Genomic DNA, 17,370 nt, shown 5'->3' with positions numbered 1-17,370 from the left:
TCGTTTTGACTGGAGTGATGCTTAGGATTCCATTAAAAATCTATCCAGTTTTATTTTACCACTACAATCTGCTCGTCGGACGAAACTGGAGGAAATAAACTTGATGGTGTCAACTGTGCTTATGTCTGCGTAATGAAAAATAAAAAGCCTGGCCTAGCGATCGATGACAAATGAAATGGTGCCCGTGTAACAGTTTTACTTCTGTCCCGAACCAGGGACCCGTTGAACACAGACAACAGTTAACCATCGCTCCACAAAAGCCGCGGCCCTTGCAGGGCAGGGCAGCGTTTCCCAAACTTGGTGTACATTTAGGTTTTTGTCCTAACACTACACAGCTGACTCAGATTAACAAAGCTGATTGATTATTTGAATCAGCTTTGTAGGGCTAGGGGAATAAAAAGAAAATGTGCAGCCCTTTGGGGTTCAGGTGACTGAGTGTGGGAAGCCTTTGTCAGAGGGTAAAAGTTGCATACCCCTGGGCTGTAGGCTGCACACCTTGGGTCAAATATTAGGTTCTGTAGCTGTGCATTTTATCGAAACAATTCTGTTCTACAATGGTTCTTTTCCTTAGCTCAGGGTAAGTAGTAGCAGGCCTAGAACAGTCTTATGCGACGCAAACATTTGAGTTGTGTTCTTCTTAATCAATCATAATATTTTGTCAAATCCCTTACAGGTTGTTTTGCCTATTGATGGCAGCTGTGGGCATACAAGCACAACAGACACCTTCTATAAGTATGCATTTTGCACCCTGCAAATTCAAGCACTAAGCGTTTGACAATATATTTTTAACTAACCTTTCCCATTCCAGATGACCTCCATGCTGAATGCCTTGGTAACGTTATTCGTTTGAGTGTCGCTCCTCTTTTTGAAGAGGTTGCTACTGTCTTCAGTGAGTTTGCCTCTTATGATTCTCTTTCTCTCCTTTCATAATTCATGGCTTGATATTGCTCGTCAACTATTGTGTTCACACCATCTCCATCCCTTCCAGATGACACACACATCATAAACCTGACGCCTGGCCTTGCTACTCAGTGTGGATTCAGCTTTAAATTTGACCCCATGGGGAATGCCATGTTTTTTGCTTCTCTTCAAAACTGCTTTTCCCAAAACATGGTAACCCTAAGAACAGTAGTGTTTGCTTGAACTTCAAATGGACAGTTTGCCTTTCAGTGTCACTGCATTTGCAACCCATAATGTAGCAACGTCATTTTATTTAGCCTTTGACCTGGAGTCATGCTGAGACCAGGCTCTTTTACAGAGGAGCCCTGTATACACAAAGATACAAGTCAATATTTGCATCACTAGATGGAAAAATGAAATCATTGAAAACCAACACATTCTTCAGTAAAAAGGTCCTCAATAAGCCCGAGTTGCCGTAGAGGTGGTAATTCATACAATTTTAGAGCATGGAGGTTATTAGAAGTACGGTGCCAGAAACATTGAAGCAGTTTTACTGAACTCTGTGGCCACCCCTGGGTCTGGTGTATCTTACCTCTAAGTTAACGATGACGGAAGGTACAGCAGAAGTTTATGGAGGGCTTTCAGAGGGCCAGCCAACTTTCTGTAGTGTGGCTTCAATACAGTGGCAGCTGCATTCATATAGCCAATTTTGCCACAGTCTATAACTTGCATGAATGTCACCTGAATTATTAATTTTTTTGTTATATAATGAAAGGCTTTTTTTCCCTTCCCCCTTCATTTTAGGATGATAAGATGTTCAGCTTGGTCATGCAGTTCAGGCTGCCAAGAAACCACATGACCGAAGACCCTGTGTATAGAGTGGGCAAAACCTGTAGCTACACCCCCTGGACCTCCCGAGAGATTCTGTGCGACCGCAACTACATGGAGGCAAGTGAGCAGAGCATGCCCTAATGGACATGTTTACAGTCGCGCTTGTCATACTGCCTGTATAAATGATCTGTCTAGAGCTACAACTGTCCAGTGTTTCATTTCTTCTGCGACACAACGTAGAGGTCTTGACTCTCTCTCTCAATTCCACTCGCCTCTTCAAAATGCACATAGGATAACTTTAGAGGTGAGGAATCTTGGCCTATTCTCAATGCATTTAAGGAGGCGAGTGGACAGATTGATTTCCTATTGTCTGGGAGGGAGAAAATGCATAGGGAATAATGGCTTTTCTTCTCTAGGTGTCTGTCAGAAGGACTCTTCCAGACATCCAAACCGTCCCCGAACAGCCCACTGGGGGCCCGAAAGCAAGGAGCGCCAACTTCCGGAGAGGAGCTGAGGTAGCCATATTTCAGTTTCTGTAATTTCACTACAACATGACAGGATGGCGCTAAACAAAATGTGCGTTTGTTGACAATTTTGTTTAATTCATGTTTCCATTTCCTGAGACAGGCTGTTGCTTCAGGATACAAAATGACAGCAGTCGTCTTTAGTCCTAGCAAGAAGGTCATGAATGTGGATGAGGTCCAAAGAAAGGGCTATGCGATAGCCAACACTCCCACACGGCTGGTGTTAAGAAGCCCCCATAATGCAGAGGAAACATACCTCCAGAATGTAAGCTGACTTCCTCCATGAACTGGGTCATGTTCAGTAGAGCAAACATTTGGAAAGCGTGGCCCTACCTGAACTCTGCAACATATTGTTAATACGGTTTGCCCTACTGAACACGGCCCTGGTGTGGTTGCCCCCTGAACAGGTAGCTGGGGTTCCGATGCGGGTGCTCTCAACCTCAACCTTCTTTGAGCAGAAGTGGCTGGTTACTCGAGTAGATGCCACGGCTGTTTGTCCAACACCAGGTTGAGTGTGAAATCATTTAAGATCCTTTAAACCCAGTTCTTAATTGGCTCCAGACAAGACTTTCATTTGTGTTATGTAGTGTTCAGTTGGGAAAATGTTTTGGGGTGAACTGTTTCCAAATAATGGCACATTTGTTTTCAGTTGCAAAATGTTCTGTTATGATGTGCACTTGGCTTCTTGTGTCACTGCAGAGGCAGTGGTCTTTACTCCAGAAGTGATCACCTGGTACATGCCCAAGCACATAGACCCACTTTTCTCCTCTGATGCCTTCACTATGTTGGAGGTGTACATGGGAATTGACGCTAAGAGGCTGGACACTGAGGAAATGGCTGCCAGAAACTACTCGGTTTTAGTCACGGAGGCTCATATTATTGTTGAAATTCCGGTGGGGGCTGTTGGCGGCTATTTCAAGGTCAGCGTTGGATGAGTAAAATGTTCCTGTTTAATTTCTAAATCTTATTTGTAGAGCCTTCAGTGCTTTGCAGTAACCCTTTGCCATCTCTCATGGGTAAACTCCTAGAACCGTTGTTTTGTGTAAAATGTTTCTTATTGAGCAATTGTCTGCTTAATCAGGCTAATATACAATGGATTGCAAATTGTGTGAATGCTGCATAAAATGACACTTAAACATACTCTACCGCTTGTCTTTGCAGTTTGTCCTTTAGCCGCTTGACATTTGAGACCAAATATCCACACTAAAGTATTGTTTGCCGGACTTTTTAGGGAGCCGGTAGCTTTGCCACTGTCAACTGAATGCAAGCAACACTCGGCTGCTGTTTACATATTGTGCAAGTGTTTACTTTGCGTGTCAGTTGCTTTGAAAATGCACACCGCCGGAAATGCAAGTTGACAAGCGTATACCTACCAGCTCTCTAAAGTCTGGTAAACAATACTTTCCTTTGGATATTTTGTCTTAAATTACGAGCGGCTAAAAGACAAGCGCTAGAATGATTGTATTTAACTTTCTGGCTTATAAGGAACATTGACCTGTTTTTGCACTCCAATTGTGTATTACAGCCTGACTGCATCACTCGTCTCCCTTACAGAGCCATATTCAGGATGACCAGTACTTTGTCACTTACACCATTGAGCCCATGCTTGAGTTGCTGTGGATCGAGGAGGTCGCACACGAGGACACCAGCTACAAAGTCCTCTTCCCTATCACAACACCTCCGATGGCCAGGCCTCCACAAGTTCGCAACTGTGAGTCTGGTTTAGTTAAACAGTGCCTATGGTAATTTGGGATGCCTGGGTTGTTCATTAGGCACGACGAAACAGAAGAAAATGTACTGAAACGGGGAGGCAATACCCGGACTTATCCAATAACAAATGTCCATTTTCAACTTCCATTGTACCGCATTTCAAAATGTTTTCCTTTGTTTGCCAATGAACAGACACGCCCTTAGACACAGTTCCTGAGCAGGCAGTGTTTGTGCTTGAGTTGGGGACCTTCAACCTTGATGTGGAGCTGCTGACTGTCTTCAGTGAGTTTGCCTCTTATGATTCTCTTTCTCTCCTTGCATAATTCATGGCTTGATATTGCTCGTCAACTATTGTGTTCACACCATCTCCATCCCTTCCAGATGACACACACATCTCACCTGACGCCTGGCCTTGCTACTCAGTGTGGATTCAGCTTTAAATTTGACCCCATGGGGATTGCCATGTTTTTTGCTTCTCTTCAAAACTGCTTTTCCCAAATGTATGGTAACCCTAAGAACAGTAGTGTTTGCTTGAACTTCAAATGGACAGTTTGCCTTTCACTGCATTTGCAACCCATAATGTAGCAACGTCATTTTATTTAGCCTTTGACCTGGAGTCATGCTGAGACCAGGCTCTTTTACAGAGGAGCCCTGTATACACAAAGATACAAGTCAATATTTGCATCACTAGATGGAAAAATGAAATCATTGAAAACCACACATTCTTCAGTAAAAAGGTCCTCAATAAGCCCGAGTTGCCGTAGAGGTGGTAATTCATACAATTTTAGAGCATGGAGGTTATTAGAAGTACGGTGCCAGAAACATTGAAGCAGTTTTACTGAACTCTGTGGCCACCCCTGGGTCTGGTGTATCTTACCTCTAAGTTAACGATGACGGAAGGTACAGCAGAAGTTTATGGAGGGCTTTCAGAGGGCCAGCCAACTTTCTGTATGTGGCTTCAATACAGTGGCAGCTGCATTCATATAGCCAATTTTGCCACAGTCTATAACTTGCATGAATGTCACCTGAATTATTAATTTTTTGTTATATAATGAAAGGCTTTTTTTCCCTTCCCCCTTCATTTTAGGATGATAAGATGTTCAGCTTGGTCATGCAGTTCAGGCTGCCAGGAAACCACATGACCGAAGACCCTGTGTATAGAGTGGGCAAAACCTGTAGCTACACCCCCTGGACCTCCCGAGAGATTCTGTGCGACCGCAACTACATGGAGGCAAGTGAGCAGCATGCCCTAATGGACATGTTTACAGTCGCGCTTGTCATACTGCCTGTATAAATGATCTGTCTAGAGCTACAACTGTCCAGTGTTTCATTTCTTCTGCGACACAACGTAGAGGTCTTGACTCTCTCTCTCAATTCCACTCGCCTCTTCAAAATGCACATAGGATAACTTTAGAGGTGAGGAATCTTGGCCTATTCTCAATGCATTTAAGGAGGCGAGTGGACAGATTGATTTCCTATTGTCTTGGGAGGGAGAAAAATGCATAGGGAATAATGGCTTTTCTTCTCTAGGTGTCTGTCAGAAGGACTCTCCAGACATCCAAACCGTCCCCGAACAGCCCACTGGGGGCCCGAAAGCAAGGAGCGCCAACTTCCGGAGAGGAGCTGAGGTAGCCATATTTCAGTTTCTGTAATTTCACTACAACATGACAGGATGGCGCTAAACAAAATGTGCGTTTGTTGACAATTTTGTTTAATTCATGTTTCCATTTCCTGAGACAGGCTGGTGCTTCAGGATACAAAATGACAGCAGTCGTCTTTAGTCCTAGCAAGAAGGTCATGAATGTGGATGAGGTCCAAAGAAAGGGCTATGCGATAGCCAACACTCCCACACGGCTGGTGTTAAGAAGCCCCCATAATGCAGAGGAAACATACCTCCAGAATGTAAGCTGACTTCCTCCATGAACTGGGTCATGTTCAGTAGAGCAAACATTTGGAAAGCGTGGCCTACCTGAACTCTGCAACATATTGTTAATACGGTTTTGCCCTACTGACACGGCCCTGGTGTGGTTGCCCCTGAACAGGTAGCTGGGGTTCCGATGCGGGTGCTCTCAACCTCAACCTTCTTTGAGCAGAAGTGGCTGGTTACTCGAGTAGATGCCACGGCTGTTTGTCCAACACCAGGTTGAGTGTGAAATCATTTAAGATCCTTTAAACCCAGTTCTTAATTGGCTCCAGGACAAGACTTTCATTTGTGTTATGTAGTGTTCAGTTGGGAAAATGTTTTGGGGTGAACTGTTTCCAAATAATGGCACATTTGTTTTCAGTTGCAAAATGTTCTGTTATGATGTGCACTTGGCTTCTTGTGTCACTGCAGAGGCAGTGGTCTTTACTCCAGAAGTGATCACCTGGTACATGCCCAAGCACATAGACCCACTTTTCTCCTCTGATGCCTTCACTATGTTGGAGGTGTACATGGGAATTGACGCTAAGAGGCTGGACACTGAGGAAATGGCTGCCAGAAACTACTCGGTTTTAGTCACGGAGGCTCATATTATTGTTGAAATTCCGGTGGGGGCTGTTGGCGGCTATTTCAAGGTCAGCGTTGGATGAGTAAAATGTTCCTGTTTAATTTCTAAATCTTATTTGTAGAGCCTTCAGTGCTTTGCAGTAACCCTTTGCCATCTCTCATGGGTAAACTCCTAGAACCGTTGTTTGTGTAAAATGTTTCTTATTGAGCAATTGTCTGCTTAATCAGGCTAATATACAATGGATTGCAAATTGTGTGAATGCTGCATAAATGACACTTAAACATACTCTACCGCTTGTCTTTGCAGTTTGTCCTTTAGCCGCTTGACATTTGAGACCAAATATCCACACTAAAGTATTGTTTGCCGGACTTTTTAGGGAGCCGGTAGCTTTGCCACTGTCAACTGAATGCAAGCAACACTCGGCTGCTGTTTACATATTGTGCAAGTGTTTACTTTGCGTGTCAGTTGCTTTGAAAATGCACACCGCCGGAAATGCAAGTTGACAAGCGTATACCTACCAGCTCTCTAAAGTCTGGTAAACAATACTTTCCTTTGGATATTTTGTCTTAAATTACGAGCGGCTAAAAGACAAGCGCTAGAATGATTGTATTTAACTTTCTGGCTTATAAGGAACATTGACCTGTTTTTGCACTCCAATTGTGTATTACAGCCTGACTGCATCACTCGTCTCCCTTACAGAGCCATATTCAGGATGACCAGTACTTTGTCACTTACACCATTGAGCCCATGCTTGAGTTGCTGTGGATCGAGGAGGTCGCACACGAGGACACCAGCTACAAAGTCCTCTTCCCTATCACAACACCTCCGATGGCCAGGCCTCCACAAGTTCGCAACTGTGAGTCTGGTTTAGTTAAACAGTGCCTATGGTAATTTGGGATGCCTGGGTTGTTCATTAGGCACGACGAAACAGAAGAAAATGTACTGAAACGGGGAGGCAATACCCGGACTTATCCAATAACAAATGTCCATTTTCAACTTCCATTGTACCGCATTTCAAAATGTTTTCCTTTGTTTGCCAATGAACAGACACGCCCTTAGACACAGTTCCTGAGCAGGCAGTGTTTGTGCTTGAGTTGGGGACCTTCAACCTTGATGTGGAGCTGCTGAACATCACCTTCCCACCATGGTGCTAACTGTTGCAGAGTGCAACGCCAGAGGCTTCAATGTTCAGGAGCAGAGATCCCCGGACAACACCTTGAAGACCTTCAGGATGGAGGTGCCCTTCTCAGACCCGGTGGTCGTCAAGGAGGTGTGTTTCTGTTAAATGCAAAGCCACACGCAGTGATTTGTACATGCCCTAATAAGTGGGCCACCAACAAAATAGAAATAATGGCACAAATGTACTTTGTATCCCTCATTTACTCAAGTGTTTCCATTATTTTGGCAGTTGCCAATAGTGCTTGATTTAGAGGAATGAGGGCAACATTACTTTAAGTATATAGTTTGTTTTAATAGTCCCCATATGTACTTGTCACTTGATGTTGAGTAAGGTTCTGTTAGCATTATTGTTGTATCAATTGACCAATGCTTTTAACTTCACTACAGAGAAGGGCGGAACAAGGTGTCACAACCTTCACTCTTCAGCTGATCTACGGCCTGGTCGTCTTTCCAGAGTACGCTCCTTTCTCTCACTCTGCCGTTGTGGACGCTGTACTGCTGGACATTGGTATGTCTCTGGACTACGCCAAACTACTGTTGAATGGTTTCCTCTCGTTAATGATTGCCCTGAAAGGAAATTGTCAGTGGAAGCCCAACTAGCCATACTGTAGGTTTTTCCTATGCGGTCTCTCTACAAAGAAAATGTTAAGCTTTAGAGTATTTGGACCCCGTTGTCCTGTTCCTGATTTGCCAGGATCGTGTTTATTCAGGCCCACCGTCGCAAAACAAGGGCTTCTTCTTGGACAAGTTCAAGTAGTACCTTCCTGTTTTTTGTGCTTAATGAACACAACCCTGTTTGTCCTTGTAGTGCCACCCTCAGTCACTGGCAACTGTGATCAGGAGAACTTCCACATCACTGTGGACTACAGGAACCAAGATCCCTTTTTCGTGGTCTTGGTTGGCAAGCGGCTGCTTAACCATGAGCTTGCTCAACAGTATTTAACAGAGGGCGACGCAGACTTCACCATCACGTTGCCCTTCTCTTCGCCGGACGCAGTGTTTGAGGTACGACGCTCTCCCAAAACATGTTAACCTAAATTGCTGCAGCTACCCTGTATACTTGCGTACGATATTGGACTAATGAACTCTCCCATTGGTTCCCAGTCGGTTCACTCGTCCTCTGTCAGGAGCAGACTGGATGTGGCTCTGTTGAATCCTTACAACAACATGACCATCAAATACTTTTCCCTGGCTTGCAGCTTCCTCAAAACGCTGACTGGTTGGTTCTCAAACAATTGCTTCCGATAAATAGTCGTTTGACATGGTTACCAAACCTGGGTTCCTTGCAAATACTGTGAGTCTAATAGTAGTGCCACAGATGGGCATGGTTTGCACTTTTGGTGCTATTCCATTGGTTCAAGCTCAATTAAGTGTCACAAATACAGAACCCAGGTCTGATGGCTACCTGTCTTTTGCTCCCCCACCTCCAAGAGTGTTTCTCTAACGGAACGATGACTGCGCTGGCGGTGAAGGTGGAGTCTGCTCCCGGTCTGAACCCCGGTCAGCTGACCCTGAGCGACCCCGCCTGTGGTCCCACCTACAGCGACGATCGCTTCGCCTACTTCCACTTCACTGTGAACTCCTGTGGCACCACCAGGAAGGTAAAATGACGATTACCCTGAGGTGATACGGACTGTTTGCTTCTGCAGGCTGTAATAAGCAATTCCCCTCTACTACAGTTTATCAACAATGTCATGCTGTATGAGAACGAAATCTCCTTGCCAGATGAACTTGAGGTGAAGTTGAATGCCACGGTGTCTTCAGAGGAGGAATATCAGTAAGTGTATTACGCATCCCAATTGTGGATTTTATTGTTTTTTTTTTTTTTTCCTTCGCCAATTGCTCAATGCTTTGTATACAGGGAAAATGTGCCTCTACTACCAGTGTGTCCACTCCACTGCTTGAAGTTGCCTACATCCCTCTTTTTAGGTTAAAGGTTTCCTGCTACTACGTGGCCAACACCACTCGCACATTGGCCTTCCTGACCAGGCCGCGTGACCACGAGCCTTTTGTCGAGACTGGGACGGGTCGACTAATGGTCAGAATGAGACTCGCTCAGGGTAAGCGTGCACAAATTCAGAATTTCAACTTGACCCCTAGCCTCTAAAAGAATCTTGGAAGGTCTCCTTTTACAAAACGCTTCCCAAAAAATGTAAGCCTTGCGTTCTGAGATCTACAGGTGTGGCTATGGAGTAACGGTGAGGAGCTGATTTGGGGTGGTAGTGTTGGCTATAAATGACTTGTGTTCATCGGGGCACAACAGGATATGATAAACGAGCGTTTCTTAATGGACAAGTTCAGATGGTGCCCACTGAACACGATCCCCGGGTTGTCTTGTTCTGTGTTCCAGACGCCTCGTATAACACGTTCCACCAGGAGGAGGACTATCCAGTGGTGAGGTACCTGAGACAGCCTCTGCACTTTGAGGTGGAGCTGACCACGTCCTCTGACCCCAAGGTAGCGCTGGTGCTTGACCACTGCTGGGCCACCCTCAACGAGGACCGCGACTCCCGACCCCGGTGGAATCTCAGTCATTAATGGGTAACATGTTGTTTTTGGGCCTAAACAAGTGTTATTCCACAGGTGTGGTTCCTGAGTAATTAGCAACCTATCATGCTTGGCAGGCCATTTACTTTGGCTACCGTGGCTATGCCCCCACCCATAGGTCCTGAGTGGTCACAATGCTTAAAAAGCCGTGTGCGGTCTGTCACCAGATCGCCACCCAATTCTGGTGCGTACGATCACATTTTTGTGGTCCCTGCAGCGTACCAACGGAACGCATGCTGCAACAAACGACTCTAAACCGCGTTGTCTGAAAAGCATCTAAACAATGTTTTGTACTGATGAGAAATAAAGGTCTTCACAACTTTATTCCACCTTAAATGTTAACGTTATCATCTAGTCTAAATAACAGGTTGACTTGTTTTTCAATGTGATGCGGTACAAGGGAACCATGTAAATCTAGTTTAGAAAATATGGCATGCCGTTCACTGCGCCCGTTGCCTGAGATCTTAACTTAGTTTGGCCACTTCAGCATGTGACAAATCTTTGTACTTGTTACGGCGTACACATGACAAGTAGTTTACAGTTAACCAATCAAAAAGCCAATTGTCACCTCCCCAAATACAACCGTAGCTCGAAAGCTACACAGAGTTGCAAGATATAACCCCCCCCCCCCCTAAAAAATGGCTTGAGCTAAGGTATTGTGGAGAGGATGATGCAGGAAATATTACTAAGATGGGGGATTTATCAACAGTTTTTTAAGCTAAATACCCCTGGAAAGGGGTCTGATCTGGCAACCCTGAGGTACCATAGTTTACACTCTGATGCCGTGTTCAAATCAACTAACGACTTCAGTGCATTCAAGACAATGGGGGTACTCCAGTTGAGATCACCATAAGTCAGTCGAGTCTGACAGACGCTTACGTGATAACCGACTGCATTGTATGGCGCTAGCATTAGCTCATATGCAGTACCACCTTCAAAAGTGTTTTACACATGTGTCATTACAATCTAGGCAAGAATCAGAAAGCATGAATAGAAAGTACATAATACTTACGGTACGCTACAGTAGAAACGACAACACGTTACGCAGAAAATAAGGCACTTTGAAAGGAATGCACGCATGTCCACAGTTATTTGTAAGGAAGGCAATAAATGTGCAAGGCCTGTATACTTGATCTGGGGAAGTGCTTGGAGTTTCTTTTGAAGGAAAGTTTGTCCGGCTCATTAAATTCTCAAATAGAAATGGTCTGCAACAGTGAAATGGGCTACTTTTGTGAAAATGAGAAGTTGAAACGGCCTATAGAAAATTAGCAGGTAGTGTGCCTTGGTTTGAGGTCAGCGCGGGTTAACTGTGCACATTTTGGAGCAGGGAGTGCATTGTGACGTCACGCGCATAAAATCAACTCCCACTGCTGGGGCGACTGTTGAAGATATTTGGAACTCGCGTGTGAAAAGGTTGTTGGCGTTACCTACACCTTTTTACTCAATGTTATCCTTTTGGTTTGCTACAGTTCAGTGTTCAGCCGAACTGATGGTCAGTCGAATGGAAGTCAAGAGCGGCTGGCAAGCTTAGCTTGCCTTTCCGATTGGTTTCATACAACTGCTCTTAACACTGACTGAATACTTGTTGGTTTTGGGTTGAATTCAGGCACAAGTGACCTCTTGTGTTAAACAGTTATTGCACTAAACATAAAGGATGGTTCACACGCCTGTGCAGCATGGATGTTTGAAACGGAATAGGATCAGTTGACAGGACGCCGCTTTCAATGGAATTTCCTGTCCTAGAGGAATGCGCTAATTGGGAGTTGCTAAACATGAACAAATACCACGGTCAAGTGTAGCAGCTTGCTAGCTAATGTTCATATTTAAAAAAATGTTACTACATTTTTGATTTGGGTGAGCACTTTGCCACAGATGGACACCGCTGGCCTAATTTTTATCTCAAGAATTTAGATTGGGTAACTATTGAAAGATGACTTATTTTTCCTACATTGTAATGGACTTATGATTATGCATGCTGCAAATGACACTTTATTTTGCGGGTGCCTTTTCAGTATCTGGAGACATGTTACACCAAGCAGTGTAGTGAAGCAACTTTATTGGTCAAAACCATTCATTTGGGGGATCGGGTTTGCAAAATGCTATCAAACCACGCAATTTTACCTTTTTAATGAAGTGGTCACAAAAACCTAAATTTGGCCATGTGGACACGGGAGTAACTTTGCAGCTGTTTATTAAATCAGAAATGTCACAGCAGTTTAACAAAACAGGCTGAATGTTTTGTGTATCATAGGAGAAGACACCACATTCACATGGCTGTGCACGAAATGGGCAGTTCAGATTTGTCGCTGCAACTATATCGTTGTGCAAAATCCTGACCATCCTGATTTCACAAATCCCTTTTTGCTAATATCTGGCAGTTAAACAGTAAATGATTAACCTCCCAAAGATGCACATTTAAAAAGTAGGCCTAAACTGTCAATGCGTAGGTTACTTTGTATAGTAGAGCTGCGCCCTTCACAGAAGTCCTCCACGTGTGAATCCGATGCCATGGGTGTAGAATTTATTGTGACCAATTTTTCCGACAGCGGAAGAATTGCTCTGGCGCATTGCATGAAATTCTTAATTAAAATGAAGTGCTTATTTTTGCTTTGTTGATGATGATGATGATGATGATACCGACTGTCTATTCGGCAACTTTGGTTAAACTACGGTCAGTTGATCAATATTCAGGTAGTCTGAGCATTCTGGATCATTTAGAATTTTAAGAACCATTTTAGAGGGACATCTCACCTCATGTCAATGTAATTGAATATACATGTTTGACATCCGTCATTTAACAAGCCATTGCAGTAGACCAAAAGTAATATTGTTGACACTTTTTTTTCTTCAAATAGGCAGCCCAATTTCTGTTCTTTAAAATGTACTAAATCAGATTCATCCAGGTCTGATGGGCCAAAAGATCAGAAATTAAAACCAACAAACCACTGTCATGACGTGGCCTTGAATTATCTGAGGACTGTTTAATTGTTAGCCGACTCTAAATGAATCATGTTAGGATTTGGGGTGCCGAGGAAGCGGTTTTAAAGAGTTACCGTCTCCTGACTTAAACTCTAGACGGTAGAAATCTATTACATTGATAAAGTCAACTTATTAACCATGACATCGTATCCTCCTTGCAGCTGCAAAAAACCCCAGCCTTATGATTCACTATGCACATTTTCTAGGGGAGTTTCTCTAACACGTTCAAAAGTGAATACTGAAACAATATTTCTATCAGAGAGATTAGCTATAGAAAATGAATGTCATATTGGTTTTTACTAGAAAGGTGCTCACTCTACAGGTAGGAAGTCTCTAGCCTTTACATTGTATATGAAATATGTTTTTTAAAGATATGGCGATTTTTGGTGGGAAAAGCCTGTTAACAAAGACATTCCTTTAGTTCATACTGGAGGGGGAGAAAGAACCCACTTCTGCTGTAAATTGATCTGATCCTCACAGGACATTCATGACACCGCTACAAGGCGGTTGGGGTTTGCAGCGTTTTCTTGTCACTAACTTAGTCCCTCTCTCTACACTGGCAGCTGTGAGAACCCCGGTGATCCATACCGTGTGGTCTTCCATCCGGTGGTAGCTGACGCCAGGGTCCACTTCCCCCCTCACGTCAAACGCTTTGAGGTCTATATGTTTTCCTTCGCCGAGGATGCGGGTGAGCCGAGTGGCCAGGTAACAATCTTTATTGGTTAATTTTGTGTGAGTGGCAATCCTCCCTTTTAAAAAAATCTGACACATTCAAATCTTTGATTCCTAGGTCTTTGTCCATTGTGATGTGGTCATCTGTGATGCCAGTAGTCCCTCTGGCGGCCCCTGTAGTGGACAATGTGTGAATCAGGACAACCCGAAAAGAGGTTGGTCTTGTTTTATGCTTTTCAGACCCTGGCAGACCATAACTGAACTAATAGCTTCTCTCTCTCTCAACAGGACAACGACATGTCAAAGACCTCTTTGAGGAGCGTCATTTATATGTTTCTTCTGGATACATTCTTTGGGTGTAATGTCTCTAACATGTCAAATAAAGTGTTCTATATAAAACAATCCTAACCGTTGGACTACCTTAATTGTATCTGATTTGCATTTAATACCAAGGCGCATGTAGTAGGCTTGTCATCTGACGTGTATCAATCAACCCTTTTGTAAGCATGGAACTCTGAACCATCCACCGGAGGGAGATAAGTGTTGCACACCAATTTCCCGTCTAGGACAAACAATGGGTGTCTTAACAAATGCTTTCCAATGTCCAGTAGGATGAACTGACTCAATGTTATAGCAGATGGTGTTTTGCCAAAGTGAGGCCAGCAGGGCTGTGGTTGGCTGCAGTGTTGGTAATGTTCAACTGAAATTACAACTTTCCTTGATACCTCTCACTAGCTTGGTTTCCATCCAAATATGGACATTTCTTCTTTAATGATATGCATGTCAATCACTCATGGCTCAAATGGGAAGAGCTTGACTTCATCACTACTTGTTTGTAAGACGTGTTGACAAGCTGACTGTACCGAGCTGTCTTTTTTAAACTACTAGCACACAGCTCGGACACCCATGCCTTGCATTCCCCACAAGACATCTCTTCACAATCTCCAAGTCCGAACTACGGAAGGTACAGAGCCATGAATACGTTGCAATCTATTCTGCATCAGGATAAGCTTTAAACACACACCGTAAGGAACAGCGCGGACTGAAGAAACACACTCCTTTAAAAGTTGCGAGCCTGCACCGCGGGATGGCTTCATTGCTCCAGACCACAAGGGGGAGTTTGCGCACTCATTATGCATTTGGGTCCCAAGGCTTTGACCAAAGACGAATTTTGACACGAGCCACCCTTGCCTTGTGGCGCTCAACGAAGATTGCTGACAAAATAGATGGAAGTTGTCTTAACGAGTCAAGCAAATGTACAATTTGAGGAATGTGTTAATGTAGAGACGTTTGTGCGGCTTTTTTTGTCAGTTAAATTACGAAAATGAATTTGTCTTTCAGGGACTCCTGAGAACCAACAAACCAGGCTGTTGTCTTGTGAAACAGTGGATGGAAAGAATCTAGCTGGCTAAAGCATTGACTGCACAATTGTGTAAGCTTGCCTTGCAGCTGAAGTAACATGGCTAGCTATTTACTTAGTGTCGGATTAAAAATAACTGTTGCCTATCTGGGTATGGACCTTAAACGTAAAGTTCTGAAGTAATATTCATACCAATCCATGAACCTCAAGTCTGAATGGCATTAATGAAGCCCAGAGTAGAATACCTTTATTGTGCGACAGGATGCAAGACCTATACACACACGTATTTTAGTTATTACCACGCGTGAGATTCCCATATTGTAGCTTGTACATTGAATATATTCACCGATCATGTGCGGTTCAGGTATGACTGACACATTCTTTTTCAGTCATATCAAATGATGCGGTGTCTGCATGTATGTATTACACTACAACAGCGTTTACTGCTCCTGTGATATCAATGATTACACTAACTATACATGATTGATTTAATTCATATATACAGGAAAAAAACCTATGCAGATCTAACTCATCTGAGGACACGAGTGTTTCAACCAGTGGAGAATGTGAAACGCTTTATTGAAAGTGCATTTTAATTGTAAGAGTTCAATCTTGGGCGGGCAGGTGGGTAGAGCGTTGGACTAGTAACCAGAAGGTTGCAAGATCGAATCCCTGAGCAGAAACGGTAAACATCTGTCCTTCTGCCCCTGAACAAGGCAGTTCCTAGGCCGTCATTCTTATCTGACATGCCTAGTTAAAAGGAAGGCAAATCTCTACTTCAATGCACATATGGTGTGCATTAGATGAGGTGGGGGGAGAGAGAGCATATGATTCATGAATGACAGTGCTTCCCTAATATTCTCTCAGTTCATCCCAATTGCGCTGTCGGGACTGGATTCCTCTCACATCAAAACATACATGCAGACAAGAGCATGATTAAACCTTTTTATTCTAACACGGTCAGTCATCTTAAATCAGGAGGTGAAATGCAAAACTGACTTTGGATCATTAACTCTGGGATTTCAATGTAAAGCATCTAATAATACTTCCAGTTGACTCAACCAAGTGACATCATCTCTATGATCAGAACATGCCCTCTGTCAGCCATTTCAGATGCGGGAGGGGTTCAACAAAACAGCTGATATAACCTAGAGGATTTAGGGAGAGAGGGATGGCGGACACCACACACACACAAGTACTTTAAGCTGAAAAACAGACCCGTGAGGACAAACGATAGATAATGCCAATAGGTGTCTGCGTCACATACAGTATCTTCTTTCAAAGTGTACCTGAAACATTTTAAAGAGGGCTGTGTTTCTCACCACTTGGTTATTGCAAGGCTAACCCATGACTTGGCAGCAACAGATAGTCCAGTGGAAATGTTTGTGGTGTAAATCTGAAAATTAGCAGCTGACATCTTAAGGGTTTTTTAATTCATGCAAGCGAGACAGATTCCACGGAGGAAAAAGAACACAGAACAGTTTAATTACCTCTGGTTATGGACACTTTTTGCCAGCAATAAAGCTTCCACGGCCTGGTCCTCACACAGTGAACATCTGGCAATATCTACATTTTCGACCCCCTTGGTCAGCTCGCTCTCTGAATGTGAAGAAAGCAATAACTGAGATATGACCGTTCAATCTAAAGCAGCACGTGCCATTTTTTTAGGATAAGTCAATACAGCCCAGTGCTGCTTACCTGAGGATGCCATCTTCGTAGGTGTCCGCTATGACTTCCTTTTGTGTCGGGGGAAAAAAGTGGCTTTCAGAACAGTTCTTTTTGATTTTGACAAAAAGACAATTGGCCTGTGAAAAACCACACCTTCATACAAACGTGCTACTGTATGCAGAATTCTTGACTCGCAACTGAAGACGCTGCCCTATCCTGCCAGCACGCCCACAAGCGAGCCACTCGGGAGCAGAATGATGACGCGTGGAAGAGGGAAAGGAATGAGAGGGGAACAGCAATTTGTTGCAAGTTGGGCTAATAGCTGAACAATAGACTATTCTTTAGTAAAGGTTGAATAGTCTAATAGCCGAGCTAGTGTGAGGATTTATGTCTATGCTCTATAACCTACTACTATATCACGTAAGATTGAATTGTTTGAACAGCAGTTGTCTGTGTGTGTGTGTCAAGAACTGAGCAACATGCTTAGCATGTTGCAAAACTGTAGATGACA

At 43.7% G+C, this 17,370-nt stretch overlaps 1 long non-coding RNA gene and 1 pseudogene across 1 annotated transcript; both read left to right on the top strand.

The window, feature by feature from the left end:
* Window positions 1–412: 412 nt before the first annotated feature.
* LOC110531158 lies at window positions 413–10,171 on the top strand (annotated as a pseudogene).
* A 3,531-nt stretch (window positions 10,172–13,702) lies between these two features.
* LOC118964428 lies at window positions 13,703–14,239 on the top strand. Its single transcript, XR_005051457.1, has 3 exons — window positions 13,703–13,864; window positions 13,950–14,046; window positions 14,120–14,239. It is a non-coding gene; the product is annotated as an uncharacterized LOC118964428 (long non-coding RNA).
* The last annotated feature ends 3,131 nt before the right edge of the window (window positions 14,240–17,370 follow it).

Source organism: Oncorhynchus mykiss, chromosome 4 (genome assembly GCF_013265735.2).
Source record: "Oncorhynchus mykiss isolate Arlee chromosome 4, USDA_OmykA_1.1, whole genome shotgun sequence".
Taxonomy (NCBI): Eukaryota; Metazoa; Chordata; class Actinopteri; order Salmoniformes; family Salmonidae; genus Oncorhynchus; species Oncorhynchus mykiss.
The sequence above is the reverse complement of the archived record's forward strand: the minus strand, read 5'-3'. Positions and strand labels throughout refer to the sequence as shown.